Source organism: Felis catus, chromosome D2 (assembly GCF_018350175.1).
Source record: "Felis catus isolate Fca126 chromosome D2, F.catus_Fca126_mat1.0, whole genome shotgun sequence".
NCBI lineage: Eukaryota > Metazoa > Chordata > Mammalia > Carnivora > Felidae > Felis > Felis catus.
Window position 1 is genome coordinate 4693666 of NC_058378.1, and position 15688 is coordinate 4709353.

Here is a 15688-nt window from a genome sequence, read left to right on the forward strand (position 1 = left end):
CTGGAAATGCAAATGGTACAAACGAAGAAGTTCCAGGAAAAACTGGATGTTCTGAGATAAAAGATCAGGAGAGTGGCAGCCTAGCAAGACAGAAAGCGTTTGGACAAACAAGCACTCTGCTTTAGCCAAAAGCCACAGAAGAAACAGAGGCTCCACCCAACAGCCAAGGGCAAGCAGGAGTCTGGTCCTCACCCTCTCCAGGCCGCAGTGAAATGCCCCAAACTCCCTGTTGGGGTGGCATCCCAGAAAACCCAAAGAGAGCCAGGGTGTTCATCCCCGTGGGGGAGTCGCAAGCTCACACGTCAAAGGTGTCGGAGGCTACACAGGGAGCCTGGGCTTCCACTCCACCTCTTGAGATCATAAAAGGTCTCCCCACTGTCATGCTAGAATGGTGTCAGAGGGGGTCCAACGAAGAGTCGAATTTTCCCCACTGCTCAGCAGGAACAAAGCCACCTGGACCCTATGGTGTCAGTGGAAGACACGTAGGCAGTAGTAGTGACACACCCCTGACTCTCCTTGCCAGGTGCTATCAGCAGAGGCCTCCTGAGAAGCCAGAAGTCCCAGCTCTACCTGGTGGCAACAAGGAGATACCCCTGCAGATGTAAACAGAGGCTGAGGAGGGAACTTGGACTTCCACCCCACTTGGCAATAAAAGGTGGTATTCACCCTTCCTTCACCAGAGGGTTTCAGTGGTTCTGCTAAAACAGAACATTGAAATAAAACTTCAGGCCTCATAACATAATGCCCCAAATGCCCAGAACGTGATCAATTATGACTCCACACCAAGAACCAGGAAAATTCTAACACGAATGAGAAAGACAGGGAACGGATGAAATGTCAAGATGGTCCACATGTTAGTATTAGCTAAGAAAGATTTTAAAACAACTAAAAAAATGTTTCATTGAGTAATACAAACATGCCTGAAACTACAAAAGAGAAAATTTTGCAAAGAAATAAGAAAGTCCCAGGAAAAAAAAAGATCTAAAAAGAACTAAATGAAATTTTTTTAAATGAAAAAATGCAATAATCAGGAATTTTTGAAGCCCTAAAGGGGTGATCTCAGAAACAGAATGCAGAGGATAGAGGACAGCATCAGGGAACATAAATACAAAATAGAAATTACCCAATCCAAACAACAAAGACAAAATAGATCCCTCCAAAAGAACAGTACCTCAAGGTCATGTAGGAATAGAACAAAAGATGTGATGTTTATTCCATCAGAGTCCAGAAAGAACACAAGCAAAAGAGAGGAACTGAAAAGATATTCAAAGAAATAATGGCTGACAGTGTCTTAAATACAGCAAAAGACATAAACCAACAAAGTAAAGAATCTGAGTGAATCCCAAATAAGGTAAATCAAAGAAATCCACACCAAGGCCATCACAGTCAAACTTCTGAACACAAAAGACAACACAGGAATCCTCAAAGCAGTGGAAGAGAAATGATACCTTACATTTGCACGTATTACATTTCTCATCCGAAACCATGCGGGCCAGAAGGAAGTGTCACAGTATTTTAAGTGCTGAGAAAACAACCGTTGACCCTGAAATCTATATCCAGTGAAAATAATCTTTAACAATGAAGGGGAAATCAAGTTTCATATGAAGCAAAGATAAAAGAATTTGTCACTAGCAGACTTACCCTAAAGGAACGGCTCTCAGAAGTTCCCTAAACAAAAGGAAAATGACTAACATCAAAATCTTAGGACAAAAGGAGGGAAGAGAGAAGATCAGAAAAAGTAAAAATGCATTTCCTTCTCCTGATTTTTCTAAATCATGTTTGATGGTCAAAGCAAAATGATAATATTTGATGTGGTTTTCACTGTATAAAGAGGAAATATTTTAAATGATTACAAATAAGAGAAAGTAAAAGTAAGGTTCCTGCATTTCACTTAAATTGGTAAAAAGTTGATACCAATAGACCATGATAAGATATGTATATACAATATAATACCTGAAACACTATAGAGAAGTCAAAATGGAATTCTAAAAAATGTTCAGTTCAATTTTTTTCATAAGAAGTCATGAAAAGCAAAACAGAGAAATGAAAATTAGAACAGAAATCAGAAAATGTCAGATTTAAAACCTAACGCTAAATGTAAATGGCTTGAAGACACCAGTTGAAAGACAGAGTTTGGTAAAGTGGATTAAAAATGTAACCTAACTAGGGGTGCCTGGATGGCTCAGCCGGTTAAGTGTCTAACTCTTTATTTTGGCTTGGGTCATGATCTCATGGTTCATGAGATAGAACTCCATGTCGGGCTCTGCACTGTCAGCATGGAGCCTGCTTGGGATTCTCTCTCTCCCTCCATCTCTGCTCCTCCCCTCCCCCCACCTCAAAATTAAAAAAAACCTTAAAAACAAAAAATAACCTAACTAGTTGTTGTTTACAGGAAACACACCAAATGTAATGACATAGGAAAGTTGAAAGAATTATGAATTCTGTGGAAAAAAACGGATGGTTATATTTTGCTGTGGGCAAGATGCAGAGCAAGGCCTCCAAAACCGATTTCTATTCTCTGTCTCATTATCTGCATGAACTTACCGTCTCTACCCTTTATTTTGCATAATCAGTTAAATGAGAGTTTTCCCTAAGGGGCTCCTAAATTCCCTTTCAGCTTCCAGAGTTACAAAACAGAAAATTATTGTGAATGAACCGGAATTCACTTTAGTCAGAGGAGATGCCGTCAGGCAACTCCGATTTCCCACTCCTCCCCAAGAGCACAGCAGAGAGCCACGCACGAACTGCGTGGAAGCAAAGTGAGGAAACGTACAGAAAATGCTGGCCTTCTTTCCACATTGGGAGACTTCAGGGTTGCCCTGTTTCCACTACACAGTGATGTTTCACCTGTCGTAAAATTACGATGTTCCTGGTTTGCGACCTCCATTTGCAGTATTAAGTGTTTTTGAAACACTATGGTCAGCACTAAGACTTAACTGCTAAGTAACAAACAAGGTTTGAGTGTAACTAGAAAAATGCATGAAGCATTCATCTTGTCACATGGCCTACAGACTTCTCCTGGTTTTCCCTGTTATGGGAACAAGCTAATGACTGGCTCAAGTGTAACTGCAATTGACTGTCGCTCAGCAAATATCTGTTGAATCCTCTTTACGTGCCACAGTCCTAATCAGTGAGGCAACCATGCTGGGCTGTGATCCCTTCTCTTGAGTCTGACCGTGTGACTAAGACAATTTACTATAAGTCTAAATATAAGGTATGTGGTTAAGTGTAACCATGGGACACAATGTAATGAGAGTGGACTCTGCCACCTTGGCGTGACCACGTGCCATCCACGCGACCTCTCCACGCTTCAATATCTTCACTTCAAAATAAAGATGTAAGGGTTATTGTATTTTTATATTTTTAATGTTTATTTATTTTTGAGAGAAAAAGAGAGACACAGAAAGAGTGTGAGCAGGGGAGAGGAAGGGAAAGAGGGAGACACAGAATCCGAAGCAGGCTCCAGGCTCCGAGCTGTCAGCACAGAGCCCGACGCGGGGCTCGAACCCACAAACCACGAGATCATGACCTGAAGTTGGACACTTAACCAACTGAGCCACCCAGGCACCCCTATTTAGTTTTTAAATGTTTGTTTATTTTAAGAGAGAGAGAAAGCGTGCATGCGAGCCAGGGAGTGGTAGAGAGAGAACCCCAAGCAGGCTCCGTGCTGTCAGCACAGAGCCTGAGGTGGGGCTTGATCCCAGGAACCTTGAGATCATGACCTGAGCCAAAATCAAGAATCAGATACCTAACTGACTATGCCACTCAGGCACCCCAGAGACAGAAGGGTTATTTTAAAGACTGAATGACAGTACTATGTGCATGGCCTGTAATAAAGGTTCACTAAAACTGGTTATTGCTAGTATTGTTATGCAAATTACATCAGTTTTGTAATAGAAGTTGAAGACAAAACACAGCACAGAGGTAGGAGCAATAGAAGTTGAAGACAAAACACAGCACAGAGGTAGGAGCATTGCCTTCCTAAATATCTACTCATCGAATTATCATTGGGTAAGAAAGGCAGAGTGGACTGAGAGAAGTTTAGAATCCAGTAAAGCAGAGTTCACGTCTCGGCCCAGCCATAGGCTTCGTGAGTTGCTTAGGCAACTTCCTAAGCTTTTCTGAGTTTTAGTGTTTTCCTGTACAAATGGAGACAACCTGTCTTGCAGTGTTCAGGGCAATATCTGTGAAGCTAACACCTAGAGTGCTGAGTACAGGGCCCAGCATACGAAGAATTTGCCATAAAAAGGTAGCAAATGTGATAGTGAGGAAGAGGGGTGTATAAGTGGATAAGGTTTGAATCAGGACCCGAAGTTCTGATCCACCGTAAGTGAGAATTCTTTTACTTGGAGACATACTAACTCTCGAACTGGTATTAAGAGGCTCTGCAGGCTTCTGTGTTTCTCTCAGTCTCCATCCTTGTTCAGACTTCAGCCACGCTGAGAGTCTTCCTACAGACCTTGCTTCACTTAGGAAGAAAAGGGACGCTGAAGACGGACGGACGGGTAAAACAGAACCTCCGCATCTTCTCCGTTAGTGGCACAGATGGCTCCTTTTAAAACCACACCAGGCAGAGTTTTGCCTTTTGCATTTTAAAGTCAGAAGTCATAAATTCTTATCATCTGTCTCCACGTTCAAATACTAAGACTGTCACATGGCCACAGTTCTGGGAGGAAGGGCCCCTTGGGTTATTGTAAAACTAGATGGTTATGATGTACAGTTCACGCTAATGAAGGTAGGCTTCCAGTCAGGAAGTGGAGTCACTCCCTGCGGTGAGGCCGTTAAGTAGCCAGGAATGAGACATGTCTATAATTAGAGAGGCATTAGGCGTTAGTGATCCCAGTGACCAGGGAGCCTGTGCCCGGTGGACTAGTCAGACTGGCTGGCTACCCACCCAGAGCAATTTCCTCCATCTTTCAAAGTCCGAAGCAATGTAATGAGGGGTGGGCTAACAAATTCCACTGAGCTAAAATCATCCATTCAAAAACAATAATAACTCTTGTGAAAAACAGACTCGGAAACTGTGTACGCGTAGAGCAAGAACAAAGCAAAACAAAAATCCATGGTATCCAGAAAACCAGCAGATTGATAAGGCAAAACAAGGCAAAAGCAAATGTCACAACTATGAGTAGCAAATCACAGAGTAATTTCACTCCATTGTTCATCTTAATCCTTCACAGGATCTGAAAATAAAACAGCCAAGAAGTCCAGGACGAGTCATTACATTTTTCTGGAATATATATTTATTAAGAATGCAGAAAGTGTTCAATGTCAAGGGCCCCAGCATAATCATCAAGAACATTTTGAAAATGTGAGCTTTGGAAAAGACGGCAGAAATGTTACTTTACCTTCATTGTTTCGCCGATGAAAAAAGTCAAAGCAGGGAGGAACAGAAGGAGAATTGATGTAACCTCCGCTATTATTAAGATGCATATTTTTCTGTGCATTTTCTAGCCTTAATTTCTCATTCTTTTCCTTATTTGATCCACTGAGACAGTGGCGTATCATTACTCACTTGTTACACACAAGAACACTAAATACCAGACAGGATGAATACATTTTAAATGCCCATCTTTGAAATCAGCTCCCTCTGAAGCTGTGTTCCTAATAAGTGCACAGCATGTGTCTCGTCTAATATTTCAGAGCTACCAGTATTGGTAGAGCCAGAATTGAGATCCAGATTCTGTGGTGTCAGGCAACCCTCCTGGTAGGCCGGACTGCAAGCCTATAAATTCTGAACACATCTCTGTGGACTGTTTGCTTCTAGTTGTGGAAATTCAATGGTATTAAAAAGGAAAGTTCCCTGGAAGAAGTGAGTTAATCCAGAAACTGTCCAGTGGTACTGTAATAATTTTCCTTGTTTATTTACATATTTCATCTGTTGTGTTCATCGGTTTATCCTTATTTCCTAGAACAGAGCCTGGAACACTGTAAGTGCCTAATTAATAGCTTTTAAGATGAGCGACTTTATTATGTGTCTACAATATGCTGCTAGACCCTGTTTAAGGGGCTAGGACAATGGTGAAGAAATAAAGGTTCTACAATATGGAACTTCTAGTAGTTGAGAGAGATAGTCAGTGAACACACAAATACCAAAATAACTTTCAAAAGAAGGTAATGAAGAAAATAAAATGGGACGATGTGACACGGCGTAAGTTGGTGGGCACCTCGGGGGAGTTCTTTTCAAAGTGTTGGACGCTTGAGCTGAACTCTAAATCTCAAGAAGAATGCAGCTGTATGAAAATCTGTGGGGAGAGGAATTCCAGATAGAGAGGACAGCAGGTGCACATGCTCTAAGGCCGGAATAAGATGGGGGACTCTGAGGAAGAGAAGGAAGCGTGGCTTGAGCTGAGAGGATGCGCAGGAATGTGAAAGGAAGGGAGGCAGAAGACGTAGGTGCAGGATGGAGACTGGCGGCCCCTGGGGGACTTCAAAAATACTGATGCCCATGATAGATTCCAGTTATAAGGGGGACCATACATTTCCCTGTTTGACTTGTGTCATGTAGCATCATGCCCTCAGGTTTTATCCATGCTGTTGCAAGGGGCAGGATTTCCCTCTTCTTCTTACAGCTGATTAATATTCTATTACATGTGTTACATATATCACATTTTCTTTATCCATTCCTCCCTCAATAGACTTAGCTTGGCCATTGGGAATAATGTTGCAATGAACGTGGCGGTGTAGATATCTCTTCAAGGTACCGATTTCGTTTCTTTGGGGCCAGGAACTGGGTGGGGGGGGAATGGGGAAATGTTGGTCAAAGTGTATAAATTTTCAATTGTAAGATGAATAAGTTCTGAGGGATCTAATGTACGGCATGGTGACCACAGCTAACAATATTGTATTGTATACTTGAAATCTGGTAAGATAGCAGATATTAAATGTTCTCATCACACACATAAATGGTAACTATGTAATGTGATGAGTGTGTTACTCATCTTACTGTGGTAATCATTTCACAATATGCATGTATATAATTTGTAATTTAAAAATTTTAATATTTATTTTTGAGAGAGACATAGAGCATGAGTGGGGTAGGGACAGAGAGAGAGGGAGACACAGAATCCGAAGCAGGTTTCAGGCTCCTAGCTGTCAGCACAGAGCTCAACACAGGGCTCGAACTCACAAACCAAGAGATCTTGACCTGTATGGAAGTTGGACACTTAACCAACTGAGCCACCCCGGCACCCCTAAAATTTTAAACTGATAATTAACCAGTTTGTCTAGATTGAGCTGTGCAAAAGGAGTATTTTTAAAATCTATTTCGTAATTTGGGGGCTATCTCCCCAAACAAAATCGGTTGGGAGAACCATTTAACTCATGCATTTGGCAACTGTAGGCAGACAAGGCAGGTAACTCAGAGTAATTATCATACCTTTTTTGCCGAATATATGTGTGCATTTAAAAGAATAATGTGCTTCAACCTCTCATTTTCTCTGTTGGAGCACAGTCTGCCCCTATTTATTTTAATGCTTTTGGTTGCTGTTGGTAACTATGATCTTATGTTTCTGTTGATTCAATTTTAAAGATCGTACTTCATTAGATTACAAAAAGAGGGGGAAAGAAAAGCACCTTCAAATATTTAGATTAAAGCATCCTGTGTAGTAAGAGTCTGATTGTCAATTACAATAAACTTTGTGTGAGGAAACAGAGATCAACAGTAAAACCACAGAAAATGTCTTCCCCCCCCCCCCCCCACCAGCCTCTCCTTCAGTGGGTGGGGTTTCCTTTGGGGTAGTCGCCATGGGCTTGTCAGCCAGCCCTCCCAGTCACTGGTGCTCTTGCTCACCCCTCACACAATGTACTTCACGGTCCTGTTCCATCAGAGAGAAAGAACTTTCCTTTACTGCTAATTAGAGTAGCCATGTTTCCTCAGGCGCAGGCAGCATTCTGAGGGATGATGTAACCCAAAACCAGGGTTGTGTGATAAGTCAGTACAATTTAATGGAATAGAGAAGGCATTATTTTCTCTGTGGAATACACGATATTACTTCTGTATCAGACAGAAAGGCTGAAAGCACTAAAGGCATTTTGTTTTCCCCCTTAGATTATAAAGATGGAGAGACAGACAGGAAATTCTTTCAGATTGCTAAATCAATCTAAGAAGGTTTGTATATTAAAAACAATCACAGGCTTCTGACTCATTGTCAGACAATTTGTAAACAAACAGTTATCGATTCCTATCACTGCTCAGAAAGTGTATTTGCTTGTGTGCTTGGGAACCAAAGCAGACATTACAAGTTGGTTACCAATATGGATGCATTTGAAAAAACAAACAAACAAACAAACAAAGTCAGGGAATGTGAACTGCGTTGTTCCCAAACATAAGCATTTTAATATGGGCTGCAGGAGAGCAACTCGACGACCTTGCAAGTCCCTAAGTTTAAGGCAAAAATTCTGTGGTTAAAATGCTCTTGGCCATTGTATTTATAGCTCTCAAAACTTCCCAAGGTTACAGGTTGCTGTTTTTAGATATCCTCAGTTTCGGTGCTACCAATTTTATCTAATGCTTTGGTTTATTTGGAGAGGGGGAGTAGTTTGGGGAGAAAAACATTCTGTTCCTATTGTTTTACTCAGGACGCAAAAGTGAGCATGTCTGAGGCTCACTCTAAGAAATAATATACTAGAAAAGCGGTATGTTTAGTGTTTCAAAAAGCTGTATCTGCTGGGGCTTATAAGCCCAAGGAAAAAAACTGCCTACATATTTTGAGAAAGAACAGTGAAATGTGTGCTTCTCTCTCCAAAAAAAAAAAAATTAATGTTTATTTACTTTTGAGAGAGAGACAAAGTGTGAGCAGGGAAGGGGCAGAGAGAGGGAGACCCAGAATCCAAAGCAGGCTCCAGGCTCTGAGCTGTCAGCACAGAGCCCGACGCAGGGCTCGAATCCACAAACTGGGAGATCATGACCTGAGCCGAAGTTGGACACTTAACTGACTGAGCCACCCAGGCGCCCCAAATGTGTGTTTCTCTTAAACACATCGATAAGTTCCCTAATACATGAAGTAGAGTGGTCTGCTGAGGGACCAGCCATGAGATATGGGGCAGTTGTGAAAACTCACCTGAAGTTCTCAAACCTGCTTTATTTTCTGAGGACTGAATCTATTCCACAGTAAAGCAGTCAGGAATCTATTCCACAGTAAAGCAATTTTGAATAATTAAATCCACTGAGACTTAATGATTAGGACTCAAGCTTCTATTTCACAATGTACCCATTCTCAAAAATGTCAGCTAGCATTAGCTGTGAAAAATTCTTTTCTATGTGTCTGCGACACAGTCCCTTCCTAGGAAAAACTAAAAAAAAAAAAAAACAAAAAAAAACTGTACAATACAACCTAGCAAATAAGCGCCATAGAGACAGTCCAAAAGGGAACCTCGAAAAGGGAAGGATGTGACAAAGATTTATTTGCTTATTTTGCTTTTTGTGTTTGAAATACTGAACTAAATAAAGAGCCAAACAGTATAGCTGGTAATAAAGATATACATTTTTGTAAATTACTGATTAAGCCTATTTTTAATAGATTAGAGATCATTGCAATTTGCTCCAATGCAGTGACAGAACACTTTTCAGTTTCCTGTTAGAGTAAATGCAACATTCAAAAGCATCTAACTTGCTAAATCAGATGGGAAAATCCCTGACATTGAGATTTGCCACTCTGAAACTTTTTCACTAAAATACCCATAATTAGTCCCGTAAATAGAAGAAACTTCTGCTCCTGAAGTGTGTGTTTAGTCTGAAAACAGACTCGAGACTTAATTTTTTCAAAGACTCATATTTTATAACCCTATGGACTGTGGATGCTATTCTGTCATACACACTTTGGTCTCCATATGTCCTCCACCAAGTGATAGTGTAAAATGATGCCATGAAGCCGTGCCGTCGTGTCGGACCTGACAAATCTTCCAGCCCAGAACAAAACAGATGGTAGAAATAAGCGTGTCTCCATTATAAAGAAACTCATTGGGGACAGTGGCACTAGACGGTACCTCGAGTTTTTTCCATATAAATAACGTATTCTAAAAAATGTACAACATTTATTGCAGAAACAGTAAAGTGTTTGGATTGGCTATTTTAAGGTCAACCCCAGACTAGAACCAAACCCACACTTGTTACATGACCTGAAAGAGGCCAAGCGGGCTGTGGTCACGATTGTGTATACAAACCGCCCACTCAGGGTGCCATGCCAGGGTTGCTGTGTGTGTGCCAGCCGTTACTGTTACACACGTGGAACTGTACACGCTTGTTCTGGGTATGGCAGCTGGAGCAGGTGCTGGCACCACTGTGACGAACAGCCAGCCAGAAACAGGCTGATGACAGGAGGATGAATCAAGCAAACCGACATGTATCTATGTTACAAAGACTCTCGCTGTCTGGACGAACTAACTATACAATTGATTGCAAAATTGCAGTAACCATTGGAACATCCACGATACATCGTTTTAGGGACAGGACCTTCGTTCCTGTCTGCTGACATATATTTTTCCATTAAAACAATCTATGATTGTGGCGCTTGAGTGGCTCAGTCGGTTAAGTGTGCCGCTCAGCTCAGGTCATCTCACGGTTCATGGGTTCAAGCCCTGCATCAGGCTCTGTGCTGATGGCTCAGAGCCTGAAGCCTGCTTTGGAGTCCGTGTCTCCCTCTCTCTCTGCCCCTCCCCCACTCTCACTCTCTCTCTGTCTCAAAAATAAATAAACATTAAAAAAATTAAAAAAAATCTATGATAGTGAAGCATCAATCCATCAATAAACTGTAAATTCTCAATCAATTAGAATGCAAGACCAACTGAACATTTAAAAATCCAGATAACCTTAAAAATCATTCCAAAGGAATAGGCACACACACTGGCAAAATATGGTTCACAGCAATGTACAATTTACATAAGAGATTTGAATTCTTAAAAGGAAAGCATTTAAGCCCATTAGTGGATTTATCTTTAAAAAAATTTTTTTAATGTGTATTTATTTTTGAACGAGAGAGAGAGATAGAGCACGAGCTGGGAGAGGGACAGAGAGAGAGAGGGAGACACAGAATCCGAAGCAGGCTCCAGGCTCTGAGCTGTCAGCACAGAGCCCAACACAGGGCTTGAACTCACGAACCATGAGATCCTGACCTGAGCCGAAGTCGGACGCTTAACCAATTGAGCCACCTAGGCACCTCTTATTTACATTTTCATTTTGCCTGAACACGTGATGCAACTAAAAGCTCCCGTGGAACACCAGTCCACAGAACTTAACCCAAAACTCCAATCACACGCAGTGGTAATTCTGCACACATCTCCTGGCCCTCTTTACAGAAGAGGCGTCTGCGGTGGTAGCTTCACCATGTCCGATAAATGGAAAGGTCAGCTGACTCACTAAAGGAAAGAAATCAGGCAAAGCAAACCTGGTAACTGCGCCCTTCACTTTTCTGTCTGTAGTAGTAACACCACAGTGTCATCCTCAGAACACATACTAAGAAAACAGGACATGTTTGGAAATTGACACCGGCACTCAGGATCAGAATTGGAAGACACTTTAATGAAATCTAAGGCAAATAAAATGCCATGTTAATAAAGCGGAAATTCTTGGTAAAATAAATAATGTCATATAATACTCATTTGTACACGTGTTATATGAAAGAACTCCTTCCTCACTGTAGTATTAAAAGGACTAATCTAGACATTTTGAGTGACATTCCAAGGTTAATGTTCCTAGTGAATGTCAGAGATTTTTAGAACCCTGGTTACCAATATTCTTTATACATTGTGTAAAAATGTAGACTAAAGGTGATGATATATTTATTATATATATAACAAAGTAGGGTGGCCATATAATTTATCATCAAGCCAGCACCCTTTTGGAGACGAAGGATGCTGATAATAACTGCATCAGGATATGGAACATAAACACAGATTTTCCTGGACTGACAGAGACACTTGCTTCCCCTAGAAAGGGTTATCACAACTTCACGCACAGGACAGTAAGGGAGGAAGTTTCGGCTTGCTTCACGATCAGAGAAAATGTGACGTTTTGCAAATTTAAATACATTCTCTGTCCCCATCTCATTAACAGCAGAATGTATATCTCAAACATCAAGTGTGGAACAGGTGCTCACATGTGCTGTGATTATTTGGATACAGGGAACATACAGATATGGGGTAGTTTTTGACCTAAGAAAATTAGAGTCAAAAGTCTAAGAACAAGGAAAGACCAAGGGAAGTAAGTTGATTCATAAGAGCTTTGTTATAATTTTAAATCATAGGACAAAGTCCTTGGAACTAATTTTTAACACAAGTTTTCACTAAAACTGAATTAAAACTATAAGTTAATTTTATAGATTCAGTTATGACTATCTAAGTATCCCACTTTCAATATATTTGATTCATGGCTGAACATAATGTGTATGTGGTTTTTTTTCTACATTATAAACTAGAACTTTTTCTTATTATATTTATTATGACTCCTATTAGAAAAAAACATATTCTATGAAGTGAGTTTACTCAGTTATTTGCATGACATTTTAACCCAAAGTTGTGATTGCCTGTCAAAGGGTAACAGGAATAAACATTTTCTCATTTATCCTCTCACTCAATAAATATTCATCACAATGATTCTCAAAATTAGCAGAAATAAGAGTTAACCTGGAGGGAGGGCTAGTCACAGCACAGCTTACTGGAGCCTGGCTTCAGAGTTTGAGATTCAGGGGGAATACGGTAGGGTCTAAGAATTGGCATTTCTAACATGTTTCTAAAAAGTTGCCAGGTCATTCTACCGCTGCTGGTCTGGGCGCTACACTTTGAGGAAATGCTGATGTATTGAACATACAATATTTGCCGAGTGCTGTGTGCTGGGGAGACAGCAATAAATGGCAAAACAGGCAAACATCCCTGACCTCAGGGACTGTATGTTCTAGTGGACGGAGACATCCAATAAATACGTAATTAAAATATACGGCATGTTAGGTAGTAGTAAATGGCATGCCGTGAAGAAAACAATACAAGAAGCGGAATGTTTGATAAAGTGTGTGTGTCAGGAGTGGGGGGGCGGGTGTGATGAACAGGGTGGTCTGAGAGCCATTACTCAGCAGGTGAGATTCAGCCTAAGACTTCAGAGAGCTGGAGGGTGAGTTAGAGACGTCTGGAGGGACAGTCAGTTCAAAGGCAGCGAGGCTGCAACGCCTGGCCAAGGTCAAAGAACAGGAGGAAGAGCAGAAAGGGTGGGGTTGGGGGAGTGACCACGAGAAGAAGGGGACAAGGCAGGGAGGCAGTGGGAAAATCATCCAGGTGGGGCCTTTGCAGACCCCGGAGCGGTCTTCGGCTTTTGTTCTGGGCAACGAGTAAAAATGGGTAAAAATTTGAGCAGAGAAATGGCCTTAGCTGATGTGCATTTTCATGGCTGAAAATAAGACTGGAATACCAGAAGTAGGTGTGGGCTGGATGTACATTTGGGAGCCACCATCATACTGGCGTTTACAACTGTGAAACTCATGAGCTCACCAAAGAATGAGTGAATCCAGAGAGGAGAAGTCGTCCAAGAACTGGCCCTGGGGAAATCCAACTTTAGAGGCCAGATAAAATAAGACAACAGCAAAGAGGCTGAGAAGGAGCAGCCTTGAAGTAGGATGAAAACCAGCAGCTACTGGCATTCTGGAAACCAAGTGAAGGGGCGAATCATTAGGAAGGTGATTCTCAGCTGCTCGTAGATCAACTAAGGAGAGTGACGGCAACGACCGCCTCACCCAAGCGGCGCGAAGTCAGGTGGTGACATTGGTTAGAGCTGCTTCAGTGGTGAGGTGGAGACTGAAACTTGACTCGAGCATTTCAACGTGCGGATGGGAAGCCAGGGTGGAGAGAGACAGTGCATGCAGGCAACCCATTCTTGAGTTCTGCTGTCAGAGAAGAGACACATGGCGGGAGGGTGGTGACAGCTGGAGTAAATGTTAGAGCAAGGAGAGGGTTTGCTTGGCTAAGATGGGAGAAGGTACTGAAAATCTGTAAGCTGGTGGTTATAATCCAGTAGAGGGAGAAACGTTGATGGTGCAGAGAAACAGCAGATCATACTGGCACGATACGCTCGAGGAGGAGGGAGAGCTGAGGTCTTACGCGCAGGGAGAAGTTACATCAAAACACAAACATTCATCCATAGTCACAGGAAGGGAGACACAATACATGGTGTAGATGCAGGTGCATTAGCAGCAGTGGTGGGTGTTCCAGGGGAAATAGGATCACCGACTGAGAAAAAGCACAAGAAAGAGACGCCAGAAGGTTCGAGGAGAGAGGAGAAGGTTTAAATATCCTCTAGTTGAGACACAGAAAAAGAACGAGAGGAGAGAGCAGAGAGATTGAGAGATTGAGCTTCATTAGACAGAGAAGTGGAAGTAGAATGGCTGAGAACACGAATACAATCCATCTGACATTTTGAAATTATTCCAATTAATATCTCCTGGGGATCTTTCCAAGTATTCGTATAAAGCTACTCATCAGAGCAACATATAACCTCCCACGATCTCCCTTTTTTAGAAACTTGGCAAAAAAGGCAGGTCATTTGTTGGATCCATCCGTGAGTCTCTCCATAAAGAAATACACTCAACTGGGATTTCAAAATAAATTAGGATAAAACACACTAGTGAATTCTTGCTTTGTGAGATTTCATATAAAAATACGATGGATAAATTAGTATTGTATTTAGTGCTGTATCTCTTTGCCATCTTTGAAAACTTCAAAAACAGAAGTGTCTTAGTTGAGGTGAAAGGTATTAAGGAGACAGGAGCTTTCACGTGCTGGCCCATCAGACCGTCTAGCTTTGCTCCTCAACTATTTTGTCAGAAGCACTCTAGGGGTCCATGAACTCTTCTACATGTGAGGCCCCCAATTTTAATCAGTGTGTGTGGTTTTTTTTCCTACAATAAATATATACGGTGTTACAGCAGCATCTGTCAGGAACAGCAAGCATCTCCTAAAGGTCATAAGGGACAGAGGCAACTAGCTGTAACCGGCAAAAGGGATAGTATAAATACAAACGTGAGATGCAGAGACATGTGAAAACCCGGCCTGGTACATGTGTGAGCATCGACTCAGGGCAGAAAGAAAGGTTATCAATCAGCACTGTAACTCTAAAAACATCTGAGGGAATACGAAGATAATTAGAGATGCTGGTATGGACGTCTTTGTAAAGAAGGCTGCCTTTGTCAGAGACAGTGCTCTCGTGCAAGGTGCAGATTTCCACTGGAGGGTGAGAGGATACAGAGCCGCACAGGGGAAAGGGCTCCGGAGGATGTAGGACACAAACCATAAAGACTCGGTTCTCACCTTCAAGAGGCTTAGAGTCTAATCAAGAAAGTACCTGTAAATCAAGCAGCGATATAAAAAATTCAAGATACTAAACTTTAAATATTTAGGGTTTTATCAAGTGCACGTAATATCCTCCAGGGCGAAACCGTCATGGGGAAGTTGGGTCCTCAGTCACGCGGCTGTCTGCCGGGAGCCCCATGGCACGCTGGCTCACTCTGACTGTCCTTGTCAACCTGGACACCCTTCAGAACGTTCTTGCAAGCTTTCCAGAAACACGGGTTCCTAGCCTCCACCATATCACTACTCAGGGGTCTGATGCCCACACCTGGCCGTGTAAGTTGTAGAAGGAGCTACTTCTGAGACATTCTTATTTTCTCATTTCAGCTAAATCACTCAGATATTTTTTATCCAGAAAAAA

At 41.8% G+C, this 15688-nt stretch overlaps 2 long non-coding RNA genes across 3 annotated transcripts in view; one reads left to right on the forward strand and one right to left on the reverse strand.

Annotated features, from left to right (window-relative positions):
* Window positions 1-15688, reverse strand: part of LOC102902289 — a 111276-nt gene that overhangs the window by 45794 nt on the left and 49794 nt on the right. The gene's annotated exons all lie outside the window — the stretch shown is intronic.
* Window positions 3687-12996, forward strand: LOC123380731. Its single transcript, XR_006586830.1, has 3 exons — window positions 3687-6700; window positions 8051-8110; window positions 11419-12996. It is a non-coding gene; the product is annotated as an uncharacterized LOC123380731 (long non-coding RNA).